Here is a 10,532-nt window from a genome sequence, read left to right on the forward strand (position 1 = left end):
CATACTAGGCTTTTAGAAAGCTTCTTAGGTAAATATACAGTTAGTATTATAATCAACAATCCCAGGACTGTAGAGAAATTGTGAAGAGAACATCGTGAGTGTCCCAGCAACTCTGGAGTGTGTGGTTGGGTGTCGAATGCACTTTACAACTAGACAGTTTACGTGGGGTTGGAGGTCTCTAAGAAACAAAGTGAAGACACTTCTTTGAGAATGGGAAGAGTATGTGTTTTTTATAAAGTTTTCTTTTCCAGAGATGGTGAGTTTTATTTTTTCTTGTCTGGATAGAGGTTTGATTTGCTCTCGAATGTTCCAGCAGGGAGAGAGACTAGGAGAAAGCACAGAATGCAGAGGTCTATTTGGTGTAATCTTCTCCCTCATTTTCACCATCAGTGGTGAGAGCAGCATACTTCCTTGCAGAACTGAACTTAGAGGCTGGATCTTCTTCAGTTTTCTTTGACTCAGGTGCAGATCTGGCATCTTGATCCTTTTTGTCATCTTTCCTCTCTGACCCCTTCCAGTGGTCTCTGTTCCCTCCATTTCCTGGACCACGGCTGGAGTTACCACTCTGGTCTTTTGGGACACTCACCCCATCTACTCTATTTTCATCTTTCCTTACTGGTCCTTCCTCAGATGGTTGAGCTGGAACTACTTTCCCTCCACCACTTGTAGGGGACTGCTGCTCTGTGTCTGAGCTCTGAGATCGAACAGGAGGGTTAGAACTTTGCTTCACCCAAGCATTCTCCTTTGGTGGAGGGGCTGGCATCACCTTTAGAGGCTGTTCAGGTTTGGGAGGCTTAGAAGTTAGAGACTGACAGTTTTCCTCTTTATTGGCATTTTCTAGAGACTTCTCACTCTTTCTCCTTCGTGCCTTTCTGCCAGATGTGGCTGAGGTCCCAGTCCGTGATGACTCACTTCCTGTCCTCGACCATTCCCATTCCTGAGTTTCTTCACTTTGCCAGCTTGGGTGTCTCTCCAGAGGCCGTTGTTCTAGCTTTGGCTCATCCAGCTGATGTCGCAGTTTCTCCTGTTCCTTCTATAGTGGCTCTTCTACTTGTTCTCTAGCAGTTGTGCCAACAGGCTTTCCTCCTCCAAAGAGAGAGGCTGCTCCACTGGACTGGGACATGCTAGCAGAGGAATCATCTTCCTTAGGAGTACTCCGAGGCTTTAGGTTCAGTTTGGGTCTTTGGGGGGACATCTATCATCATGGCTACAGTCATCCCAAGAGTATGCATCTCTGGAGCTCCGTGACTGGTCATCTTGTCCGTCATATCTGTCTTTACAGCAGTCTTCACCTCCTCTGTAGACGTCACCCTATGGTACTCACTACCAAATGCTCTTCTGCCACTGCCCATCCTGGCATAGCAGCCTCTGTTGTAATCCCTGCTGCTCCGTGATCATAGCAATCTTGGCTCCATATCGATCCGTGTCCCGGCGTGGGCCATCACGGTAACTGTCCCGATACCCGTCGCGCTATCGGTCTGAATAATAGCGATCTCGATATTTGTCTCTAAGCCTTCATCACCTGTTCTAGGTGGGCAGCCATCAAAGCTGCAGCACGACGGGCCTCCAATCTGTATCTGTTTTTTCAGAATCCTGATTTCTATCTCGGCTGAAAGAACAATCATCCCTGTCTTTACCCTGTGCATGGTCAGCAACGTCTACTTGAATTCTCCTGTTACCTAGAAACTCTTCACTGAGGCTCAGGGCGCTGAGCAAGGAATCCAGGTCCTCAAATTCAGCATAACCCAAACTTTTCAACCTCTCAGGATTGCTGGGTTCACCCAGTAGACACACTGCACTGATGTTTAATCCTCTAAAGAATTCCTTAATGGAGTCTTCTGTCACATCATAGGGCAGGTTCCCTAGAAAAGCAGTGTAGGGTGGTAATTTGGGAAGATGGCTCCAGTCAATGGCTCGGGCTCCCAAGCAGCCCGTGGAGCAGTGGGCAGGATGGAACGGTCATCTGGAGGTGCCCTATACACGTCATCATCATTACTCTGCCAGTGGTTGAAACGTGTCCTTCTAGGTCGTCTGTTTCATCAGCTGTCTGGTTTGGGGACATAGGTGCTTCTTCCACCATTCCCTCCATCCTCAGCCAGAAAGTCTGTCAGGGAGACAGTCTTCCCCTTCTTATTCTTCTTTTTTGCTGAGGCCGCCATTTGGGAGAGGGCGAGAGGATGCAAAGGCACAAATATTTTTATTGGAAACTCAGGTTTTAATTTATGCCAGCGATGAGCTTAGTGGTTTGTAACTGGTCCACCATCACCTGGTTCAAATAACATCCCTCTCCATTGATTGGCATTCTCAGCATTCATGTCTACCCACTAGAATATTTCCTAGTTTCATTTGCATGTGGTCTCTGAGCAGGAAACTCCTTGGTTGCAGTTTCCGTATAGCATCAATACCTTCCTCAGTTTTCCTTACAACAAAAGAGCTAGAACAGCTCCCTGAGAACTCTCCCAGAAATGCCTCTCTGAGGGTTGATTCTCTTCTGAAGCCCTTTCTGGCTGGATTTTTCTCTTTGACACTATGGATCATGTCAACCCCAGGATGGTTTTGTTGCAGGTGAGATCACGTGACATATTTTAAAGCCTAGATGCATGACTCAGATTTTCCCTTTGAGCTCTCATCCTTTCCTTAGGCAGATTTGTGCTTTGTTAGAACTCAGACTCCTCCCTACTAAACATCACATGAAGTACTATAGATGTACCTAGCTCAAGAGAAAAATGAGTTTTTAAATACTCAAAACATCGTTAATGCAAAAGTAGTTTGGTTTTTAAAAGAACCTTGTCAGGGTTGGGATTTCATACATGGCAAAGCAGCTTCCTCGCTACCATCTATTGAAAGTCATCCCTCGACACAAGGGTTTGTTAAAAAAAAACAAACAAAATATCAAGCCCTTGTCCCCGCTAAGAGTGCAGGTTTTATCTGTAGACATGGGCACTTGCTGGACCCTGTCCGAGCAGCAGGGGGATGGAGGCCGTGACCTCCCTTGTCTGTTAAACTGACCAACCGAGGACAAGAATGAAGGTCATCTGCTCATAATGTGAGAAACTGTGGCCTTATTTAAAAGTGTGCACAGATATATGCGTCATCAGAGCAGAAAGACCTGGAGTCGTCACCCAAATCCTTCCAGTGGATGCTTCCAGGGAGGGCAGGGCGTGGAGGAGAGGTTAGGACAGACACGTGGTCATAGGCTGTGAGTATCACTCAGAGACAACTAGGAGAAATTTGGGGAAGACAGGGACCAGAGCAGAGGGGATGGTGTTGGGGGTCTTCTAAGATGCCCCTGGAGATGCTGAGGTCCCAGCCCTGGTGTGACCCTCTCCCTTGAGCATGACCCGTAACTGGTTCCTAGCGAACAGAAAGGATGCCATGAGGGGTGGCCTGGGTCTGTGCATCTAACGCAGGGAGCTAATCAGTCTCCTTTAGTTTGATGGGTAGCGTACTTGGTCTTAATCCTACCATTTAATTTATTTTTTTCACATTAACTTTTTCCACATTTTAATGAAAAATTTTAAATACATGGCAAAAGAGCAAGAATTTTGTGATTTTACAGCAAACACTTGTTCACGCACCACCTCGGTTCTCTCGCACCCTTCCCTGTGCTTCTTTATGACACACCCTCGCGTCTACCCTGTTTCCGACGCATGTCGAAGCCAGTAGAGACCTCCGTACACTTCCTCCTAAATTTTCAGCACCTACATTGTTATCTAAAGTTCAGTATTTGTTTATAGTTTTCTTAAATTTGGAGATAAATATTTGTAAATTATAAAGAAAATGTCCTCATCTTAATGGACCTTCTCTGTGTTTTGATAAATGCATCCACCTATGAAACCTGACCCTCTAAAAAACAGGCATTTCTCCAGGCCATGAAATTCCCTCGGCCCCTTCCCTGTCCCTCCGTGCCCCGAGCCCCCCAGAGGCAACCACTGGCTTTTCCAGCTGCCTTGTTTTTCCATCCTAATTGGTCTCACCTCCTCTAGATCTTGGTGTGGAGTGGAATCGGTGTCTCCTGTGTGAGACCTCGTTCCCTCAGGGACTGTTCCTGACACTGACCCAGGTCCTTGCGACAGTAGGAGTGGCTTCTGTGGTCTGAACACAGTCCGCTGTCTGTTGTCTGCTCTCCCGTTGGTGGGCGGCGGGCCGCTTGGGTTTTGGGTGTCAGGAACAAAACTATGGTGAGCATTTGTGTACATGATGTCTTGTGGACACACACTCATTTCTCGTGGGGGAATAGCCAGGAGAGGCTGTGCTGGTGAGTAGGTGAGTGTGTGTTTAACATGTGAAGGGCCGCGTCCCAAATGCGGGACGTCCCATTTCAGTGATGGTATAGTGTGGATTTAATCTGCATTTTCCTGACGATTAATGATGCCGAATACATTTTATTGGGCTTATCGGCTATTCTCACATCTTCTTTTATGAAGTGAATCTTCAATTGCTTCTGTTTTAGGTTGTTTGTCTTATCATAGAGTTGTATGATTTCTCTGTGCGTCCTCCAAACTGGTCCTTTCTTAGGTATGTGCTTTTCAGATATTTTCTCTCAGTCTATGCTTTACCTATTCATATTCTTAATGGTGTGTCTTAACAAACACAAGTTTTACATTTTAATTATGTTCAATGTATCAATTTTTCTTTACAGTTATTACCATATGTGTCCCAAGAAACCTTTGCCAAACCCTAGGTCACAAAGTCTCATCTCATTTTACTGTCTATTTGCTGTGGCTTTTGCTGCTTCCCACCCCCATTTTCCCATCTTCTATTAAATTAATACAATCTACTTCCTTCTTTTCCCGCCGTTGGTTTTAAATTCAGATCTAACTATAAATTGGATAAAGCTAATCAATATCTCTATTAATCATCTGATTGTACAGGGACCATTAATTCCAGTCTCCCTTTCCCACCAGCCTATCTAAGAAACTAGTCATCTAGCACTTTTGTGTCTCCTTGTTATGAAACTCTCACTAAGTTAACGAAGTTTATCAATTTCCTTGGTTACCATCTCTCCCAGTCTCTTACCTCTTGATCATGGGTTCAGTTTTTTCTTACTGACCATGCCCTTTGCTCCATCTGCAGGGGTGCTTCCTGACTCTTACTGTCCTGTCTTTGAATGTGCCTTTATTTTCCCTTCAATCTGGAGGGATGATTTGGCTGTTCACTGTTCATTTCCGAGTGGACAGTAGCCAATTTCCCCCTTAGCTCTATGAGAGCACCCTGTGGTCTTCAGGTGTCCCTGGCGGGGCGTTTGCGGCGCGTGGGCCCATCGCTGTGTGGGTGAAACTCCTCTTCTCACTGCTGCCTCTGAGAAAACACCAGCAGGCTCCCCTGAGCCATTCCCTCTCACTTTTTCTAGGGTATTTGACTCAATTTTTATTAAAAACTCTGTTTTTCTTTTATATTCACGTTTTAATGGTTTTGATATTTAAATAATGTACTTAAATAACAAATACAATTGCCCCAAACAACTTTGGAAATACACAACGGACTTGATTCATGAACACACGCCTGGAGGGGCAGATGCACAGGGAATAAGGAGAAGCGGGAACAGGGTGTGCTTTGGATGTTGGTCAACGTGCCTCGGGGCCAGAATGGGGCATTGCTGAATTGATTCAAGGGTTCAGGTGGGGTTGCTTGAGAGACCTGCAAAGCTCTTGTTTTAGGGTTCAGGTGGGATTGCTTGAGAGACCTGCTTTGTCGGATGGCTCAATTATCACCACTTTGGAGGGCATTCTTACTCTCTCGCTCTCTAGTTCTCTCTCTCAACACTGTAATATGTATTTTTTAATTGCTGGGCCAGTGCCCATGGTGTTTACTCTCTTATAGTGGCTGGATTTTAAAGAATGGGAGCGCATCCTTTTCTTGATTTGTTAAGTATCACTGAGTGTTTACCACGCGGCAGAGGCTATACTGAACATTTGATTAATAGTATCTCATTTTTCTGTTATGATAATTTTACATGTTGGGTTATTATTCCTATTTTTGATGACAAAATGTAAAGCTTAGCCTAATTTAGGTTAATTTACCAAAGACTGCATAGCCCTAAACTACTATGGAATCATGCAGGTTAAAATTAGACCTTAGAAAATGCTGAAGGATGCCCAAGTGTAATCACCCATTTCCCTGTCCTGCACAGCCCCTGGTGTTCAGCCCTCATGGTGGAGCCACATGGCCGTGGGGAAGGAGGGACGGAGTGTTGCACACTTCCTCCTTGCAGATGCTGGGGTGGAAACCAAGTGAGAGATAATAAAACGACAACAAAGTTTAATGTGAGGACTCTGGTGGTTTTGAAATAAACCGGTCACCAGCTCACCTGCAGGTCCTCGGAAGGTGGAAATAGGTCCCGCGGGCCCGCTGCCTTCACTACTCAGAAGCAATGTCTTCTCCTTCTGGTGCAGGATGCTGACTGTTGGAGAAAGAAGTGCCTGCAGTGCACGCAGGAGAAGTGGGTGACCTTTCCAGTCACTGTTTTAAATGCCCAATACGCACCATGACCTTGCATCCAGCTGTGACCTCCTTTGCACATCCCTGGTTAGAATGTGCAAAGGAGGCCCTTGTGTTCCAGCAGGCTCGGGCCATCACGTCTCATGCACCACATCACAGTCATGAAGCTGATGTTACAAATGCCACTCAAGAGCCTAGCACCCGTCTTCCTGGTACCTGGCTTTACCTGTCCCAGGTATTGGCAGGGAGAGCCCAGGTCAGCCCTGACTCTGCAGTGGATCTAAGGAGGGTCTGGCTGGAGCAGCCTTTCTCCTGGGCACTGGCCCTTCCACAGCCCTGGGGAGAGGAGACCCTTCCGCCTGCCCCAGCACAGATTCTGGAATGGAGTGGGGGTCTTCACACAAGGGTCTGAGGAGGGGTGGGCGTCCCAAGTCCATGAAGACTGGTTTGTGGCCCATCAGTGTTCAGCCTCTGTTTCTATGCCATGTGACGTCAGATAAACAGACGCAGACATTAACTGCATGTCCTACCTACCACATGTGGAGAGGTGTGTTTTCAAAGCCTTGAACTTTGCAGTTTTCTCCTTTGCCTCTGATGCCACGCAAGGGCTCCTTCAGGAGTTCGTGAGCCAGAGCCTGCGAGTCCAGCCCTGCGTCGGGAGCTGCGTGGACCTCAGGCTGACGGTTACCTCCCTCATCAGGTGATCTCACCCCTCACCTCAGGGCTCAGAGGATGCCCCCTGCCACCGTGTGGTTTGATTTCTTCAGCTTCTGCCCATCTTTGTCGGGTTGTTTATTCCCACATATCAGACCGGATGGGGACCTTCTGTTCACTCCATCCACACTTGTATTTCTGGATCAAAGTGCTGCAGCTGACAGGGCTGGGGCAGCCGGGGGGTGCGTGGTACCCACCTGCCAGGGCAGAGATGCTGTCGGAGCTGCATCTATATTGGGGAGGATGCCGGGGACAAAGAAGGGTGGTCCTTCAGCCCAAGAGGGCTTGAGGTTAGCGTCCATGCGATTTTGAAAAGCAGCCATGAAAGCGGCAGCCTCTTAAATGCATGTGTGCACGCCCAATGCCCCGCAGAGCTCAGGTCCTGGGTCCTTCCTTAGAGCATTTGCCGTAAATGCTTGGATTTATTTATCTGCGTCGCTGTGTCTGAGTGGGACCACTTTCTTCCGCCTGAAGACGGCGTCCCATGTTCTCCTGGAGATGTGACTTTGATGTCTTTTGCTTTTATTCTTTTTTTGGCCACGCCACGCGGCATGCTGGATCTTAATTCCCTGACCAGGGATTTAACCAGTGCCCCCAGAAGTGGAAGCGCTGAGTCCTAACCCCTGGATCACCAGGGAAGTCCCTTTGATGCCCTTTTTCTAGACACTTCTCTAGGGTCTCTTTATTTTTCTTTCACTTTTGAAGGTTTTTTTTTTTTTTCCCTCTGGGAATAGAATTTTAGGTAGACCTTTTCTTCCTCTAAACACATGAAAGACGTCATTTTCTTGTCTTACAGTTTTGTTTTCCTCTCCAGTTTCTTTCCCTCCTGGTGTTAGACGCTCAAGTCCTTTGGCCTGAGATTTGTCTCTGATGCCCTCAAACACCTTATTTTTTCTGACAGCCCCTCTGGTTGTTCTTGGCGTGAACACCGGTCTCCTGGGAGCTGCCCAGCCGTGGGGGCCCCGTCGGGGCACCTGCCCCATCCAACATCTGAGCAGCACACATGAGGCCGACGTGAGCAGGGTTGGCGGAGCCCTTGTACCTGCCCCACAGACACATCTCCTAACCTCCGTGGACCAGGTGCCGGGGCGGACTAGAGCCGGAGTCAGGGTGGAGGGTGAGGGGAGGGAGTGAAGTCTATTTTTCCTTGAAACTAGCTTCTTGCCATGAATTCATCTTATTCTTTTCTTCATCTTGATGTAAAAATATGAAGTTTATTGAATCTCGTTCCTTCAAACAGCCCTGAATGACCCACAGGACCAAATGGTTTCATTCTCGCTTTGTAGACAGGGAAACTGGGGCAGACAACTACAGTGACTTGTCCTGACCTCACAATGAGTGACCTTCCAGGGCTGGACTCTTGGCCCCCTGAATTCCACACGAAGTTTGCTTCGAAGGAGCCCTGAATGCCGCTGGGCTGCCAACCTGGCATCTAAAACTCTCAGACACACACCCCGGCTCCCAGAGGCTCGGTTCCAGCTTCAGTCCCATCTTTGGAAAATGAAACGCAAGCAGAGACATACGAGAGGCTAGAAAGATGTATAGGTTTTGGTCCTCTATTGACGAGGGGGTGGGATGCTTTCCTTGTCCCGAATTCCCTGCTGTTGACCCACAGATTCAGATAGTGGGGCCGCCTGCCAGCGAGACAGAGCGATGGTCAGGTTTGTGGGTAGCTCGGCCGCAGCTCTGTTATTTATCAAATACTCATCTGGGTCTCGCTGCCAAGGAGCTCTGCAGACGTGAGTGAAGTCCGTAACCAAGGAACTTTAAATAAAGGAAATTATTCTGGATTATGTGGGTGGGCCTGATCGAATGGGTTGAAAGACCTCAAGAACAGAGCTGAGGCCCCCCTGAAGGAGAAAGCTCACGTGTGGACGGCAGCAGGGGCCGGTGCCCAGGGGTCCCAGCCTGGCCTGCCCTGTGGGCTTCAGACCTGCCTCACCAGACCCCACGGTCTGGGAGGTGATGCCTTGCGGTAAGTCTTACAAAAAACTAATAGGCATCTCCTGCCGATTGAGCCTGGTGGACTCGGATGGACAGAGGGCTGATCCTGCTGTAAACACGAGAGGCTGTGCCTGCATCTGTGACGACTGGACGAAGACTGTGGGGACAGTGGTCGTTGGGGCTAAGGACCGAGCCAGGCCGTGAGCACTCCCTGAGTGTCCGGGGGCCTCCCTCTGGTGCCAGACACACTGGACATCTCGGCCGATGTGTCCAGGGGTGGCCACTGCACTCCCACCACCAAGGGGGGCTTGGGTTCCTGCCCACCCTCAGGACACATGGCAGAAATGGGTCAGCGGCTGGGACCCGCCTGCTCTAATGGTTCTTACAAGTTTTCATCAGTTGTTTCCCAGCAGAAGTTTCAACTTTCCAGCCAATAGTTTCCTTTCATCACAGATTCGCTTTAAAAAGAACAGGCACCAAGAAGGCGAGGCTTGGGCTGGTTCCCAGGGCAGCTTCGGTGGGGCTGTGGCCTCGACGGGGTGGGTGGCCAGGCCCTTTGGGGAGCGGACACTCAGGAGGGTGCATCACCCCAGGTCGGCTCTGAGGGAGAACAAGAGTGTGGTGCCCATCTCTCAGATGCGGGGGACGCCATGGTGGACCCCAGCGGCGGGGTCGGGAGCCAGGCACCTGTCCAGGCACAGCATCCATCCTCCATTCTTTCATCCTCCCAACTTTCCTGTTGATCGAATCTGGGGTCTGCCAATTGCGACTGTGGGAGATGTCTTAACAAACAGACCCCTCCCCCCACCGTCCAGAGCCCTCGGGACGCGGCTGCAGAGGAAGGAGGGTGATGGGTTCCTGGACCCCCAGCAGCACTTTGCCTGCCGCGAGCCTCGTCGGAGGAGGAGTGAACACACTCCTTCTGTTGTCACAACACGGGACTTAAGGGCTGAGGAGTCCTTAAGAATCGCAGCTAATCACTCTGGGTAATTACTGTCAAGTTAAGTGCTGGGGTTTCTCCACAGTGTAATTCCCTCTTAGCTCAGTGCCGCGGTTCAGGCAATGCCCCCTGAAAATCTGTGCCCTGTCTCCCTTATCGTCACGGTTCTCTCTCAAGTTGGGGAAGAGCCCCATCCGGCCCTGGAGCTGGGGTGAAGGCGTGGCGTGGGCATCTGCTGAGCCAGCTGGAGCTTCTGGTACCCGCTCAGCAAACCAGCCCGGACACCAGGACTGTGTTTCTGGGCATCTTCCACGGGCCGCTCCCGGGGCCTTTGCACGCCCTGACTTCTGCATCTCAGCACCTGGCATTGCCCGAGGCTAGGGGCCACCCTCCCACCACCTGTGCCCACCTCACTGCTTTACGGCCAAACAGACTCACCCTAGTCTCCCCTCCCCTGCTGTCCTCTCCCCCTACCCTCTCCCCTCCCTCTCTC

The 10,532-nt window shown here is 49.4% G+C and overlaps 1 pseudogene; it reads right to left on the reverse strand.

Moving 5' to 3' along the window:
* Positions 1-352: 352 nt before the first annotated feature.
* On the reverse strand, positions 353-2,159 carry LOC136121015 (eukaryotic translation initiation factor 4B pseudogene; annotated as a pseudogene).
* Positions 2,160-10,532: the final 8,373 nt, after the last annotated feature.

This window comes from Phocoena phocoena, chromosome 3 (genome assembly GCF_963924675.1).
Source record: "Phocoena phocoena chromosome 3, mPhoPho1.1, whole genome shotgun sequence".
Classification (NCBI taxonomy): Eukaryota; Metazoa; Chordata; class Mammalia; order Artiodactyla; family Phocoenidae; genus Phocoena; species Phocoena phocoena.